This window comes from Centruroides sculpturatus, unplaced genomic scaffold, assembly GCF_000671375.1.
Source record: "Centruroides sculpturatus isolate CEXI.00-Female unplaced genomic scaffold, Cexi_2.0 scaffold1071, whole genome shotgun sequence".
Taxonomy (NCBI): domain Eukaryota; kingdom Metazoa; phylum Arthropoda; class Arachnida; order Scorpiones; family Buthidae; genus Centruroides; species Centruroides sculpturatus.
The window spans coordinates 6,552-10,408 of record NW_019385447.1 but is presented as its reverse complement, the minus strand read 5'-3'; positions in this window follow the sequence as shown (position 1 = coordinate 10,408).

The following is a 3,857-nucleotide window of genomic DNA, read 5'->3' as shown; positions in this document are numbered from 1 at the left end:
TAAAATTTTTTCGTCGCGTTCGCGGCTTTTAAGTAATGCGTAAACCTTCGAGGCGCGAGGCCCTTCGAACCGCGAGGCATAGGCGGTGGCCCACGTCATCCATGCCTTACGCCGCCCTTGGTCATAGAAATGATATAATTTGAATATAAATTATTTATAAATACGTATGTCAAATTATATTTTTATTACTACGTAAAATATATTTAAGAGTTTACGACCACTGTGCTGGATGAGGCGTTGTTGAAACAAAAAAGTTATGCTTTCCATCACGTACATAAACTGTCGTAATTCGCCAATTGCAAATCAGCAAATTCGTAAAATTTTTGTTTATTTTGAACAATCCGGATAATCGAAAATCCGGATAATGGAGGTCCGGATAATGGAGGTTCTACTGTAATTGTACTATGGGAGGAGGACTAGGAATGGAGTCTGGATGATCGAGAAATCACAGGAATCACTGTTCTCTCATTACGTCTAATTTGGGCCTGGAAATCCACGATTGGTATGGAAAAGAACGTCTTAGTACCTACAGGGAGAAGAGATTTTATAAGAATGTGCAATAATAGACATCTACTAGACGTCCCTTCAATAAATAGTAATGAGATGTGTTTATAAATACATGTATCATTAGAAATGAATTAGTCTGAGGTCTAGATATTGAAAAATGAAACCAGGCAGATCTTGATCCAGGCATTCACTTTCACTCCTGTATTTTTGTAAAAGAATTTTATTTTTTGAATTGTTAGCATTTTGTAGCGATCATAAGAGACTTTGTTCGGATATTTCTGTCAAACCAACATTCTTGACAGAAAATTTATGGATGACGTTTGATCTCTAAGAACAATAACTATCGTTGAAAATAATACACGCCACTTGATTTAAACAATGGCTTCCTAAGTAGAAATCTCAGATTGGGATTGAAATCGACATCGACTGTTCACGTCATACAAAAGAAATTTCATGAGACAAGTGAGGGATCAATCAGATTGAGATTGAAAATATTCGAGATGTCGGATCGAATAAACCAACCCTTTAAAGACACGTCTCAAGAGCACGAAACTCCCGTTCAGTTCGGTTCAGCGAACCGAGACAATCGATTGTCAATTGGCAGTACAATGTATATACTTGTCCGAAGACTCTTTCTCTATACACTCTTCCGAATTTTAGATTAGAGAAACTTGATTTGACATGGTTCTAGCTCAAACTAAGCCGCCTCTGGAATAATCGAAGACAACGAATTTTTAGCAACTCGGAAATATTACAACATCGTTTATTTGAAACGCCCATACAGTTCAAATGCAGTAAATATACATCGAATTTTTCTTCCTCTATCTCTATAATAAACAGGATTGAAACTTAGAAACGATTCATCTCTCATCACAGATCAGTTGCACCCACTTATGTATCATATATTACTCTCGAGTCGTCCCCATCATGATTTTATTTTAAGTTTACCATTAAACACCTATTTATCACGTTTCTATTTTTTAAATTTAAATAAAAATTTAATGATATTTTAATCTTACATTTGGTAATTAATTATGATCAATACATTATATTTTTACATGTATTTTACATTACTCAATCCGGTAAATTGTACTATATCTTATGTTTAGACTGCGCTTTATACAAAATTAAAAAATTACATTTAAAAATATTTAAAAAAAGGATACATATACGACTATTTTAACATTTATTTAAATTATTAATTTAATAAAATATATATTTACCTATAATATAATCATATTTTTTTACGTATTACGCTTTAACTGAAAGGAGAAAGATCGTGAATATCGTCGTAATGCGTTTCATTATGTAGGCCTATACTGTATATTATGAATGTCAAGTTTCTTTACCAGCGGTGTAGGCTATATATAGGCAGTAGGAATGTAGAGCACAGAGAGTTTTTCGAGCACAGAATCGATAAATGAATTTGATTACACACTTATTCCTTTCTAGATATATAGTTAGATATTCCATAACGTTATATGTAAAAAAATGAATTCGGTCCTCTTTCCTTTTAACATTTTTTGTGTATTTACTGAAAATGCTTTTAAAGGAAACGGTTTTAAAAATTAAAAAACAACTTAGAAATGTTTAATATTAAAATTGAACTAGCAGCAAAAAATAACAACAACAAAGATTAAGATTATTAGATTACTTCGTACTTCTAACATTTCTATTATATTATGTTATAGTATTTGATTTATATAACTACAAAGGTTTTCTTACGTAAGGATTTATCAAACTAACAAATTTTAAAAATTCTTTAAATTGTATACAGTAGAGAAATAAAGAATTTTAAAAATAAGACGTAAACCATAGTTCTTGTAGTATTAATTCAGTTAAACAAGCTCCAGTAGTTAGTTTCACAGGCAAAAACGTGCTAAAATATTTGTTGAAAAATATTCAAAACCTTCCTAGTATAACAAGGCATTCGCTTGATTCTGTTGATATCCAAAGTACAATCTAAATTATACTATAATACAAAATCGCCGCGAGTAACCACTAAATACGTCTGGAAGCGAAGAATTGCTCGGAGGACCGGGTTCAAATTTCGCTCCGAGCTAGTTTTTTTTCAGACGGTTTTAAATTATTATTATAATTATTAATTTAGATAAGAGATGGCGTCTAATATCTATTTCTAATATCAAATTACTTAATATCTAATTATTAATAATAGCGAAATAATAGCCTGATTAATTACGGCAATCGTTTGATTTTGACGTATTTACGTTAAAAAATTATCGAAGAAGATTGGAAATAATCCAGCGACGTGTTACTTAACTTTCCCGATAACACCTAAAACTGCGTGTGGCGTCATCTGTTATGATATTTTATTTTAAAAACTTTTTATATTATTAATTAAATATTATAAAATGGCAAAAGCCTTAGTTTTGAAGGTAGGAATGAGTTATACAAAAAATTGTAAATAGTAATAACGAGTAAAATCGTTATTCAGTTTGATCCTACTTGACATATGACTAAAGGATTTGATCTTTGGAATCCCGGGATCCCGACCACTTTTCAGTCCCGAAATTTTCGAGATTGACATCATCTTAAAAAAGTTGCAAAATAGAGTGCATAAAGCGAAACGTTCAGTGCCAGTGCTCTTAACAGAATTGCTTGCCTATCGTTTTAATATAAAATACAAGAAGTTTTATTCCAAGCAGCAGCACAAATTAATTAACCTAGTGGGCTTGCGATGCTTGCTTGGAATAAAATTTTCTTATATTTTGAACTAAAATAATAGGCAAGCAGTTCTCACCGAGTTACCTGGTAATATATTTCATTTTTGTATTTTTGAATTTTCGCGGGCGCCAATCGATTTTCTGGCGCAGTTGAGAGCACTGCTCAGTGCGTTTTACCTGTCAATGTGTCAATCAGTGACGTGCCTTCATTAGAAGCGGTGGAAGCGCCGCTTCCCTTGTATTTTATAAAAAATAAATACATATTAATTTTAATCATATGAAAATAATCGCACAATATTTTATTATAACCGCATTATGTATCTTATTACAGATTTCTATACTACACGTGAAAAAAAAAATAAGATTGCTATTGTATATTCGAATATTAGTGGCAGAGTGGAATCTCTGTATTGTCAGATTCCAAAAAGCCAGATTTGCGCACGCACTTTACAGAGCACGAACCTCACCCGGTTTAGCCAATGGAAGCCTACGACCTTGGGTCGATAACACTTCCAATTCTATCCGGGACCGGTTCTGGGCTGTTAGCCGCCTGCCCACTAGATATTTGGCCAATTACGTGAATAACGAGTAGATTTATAACTTAACCCAACCGATAAGAATTTACTGGTATGTTTTTACGATAGTTCTGTATAGTTGACAGGAGTT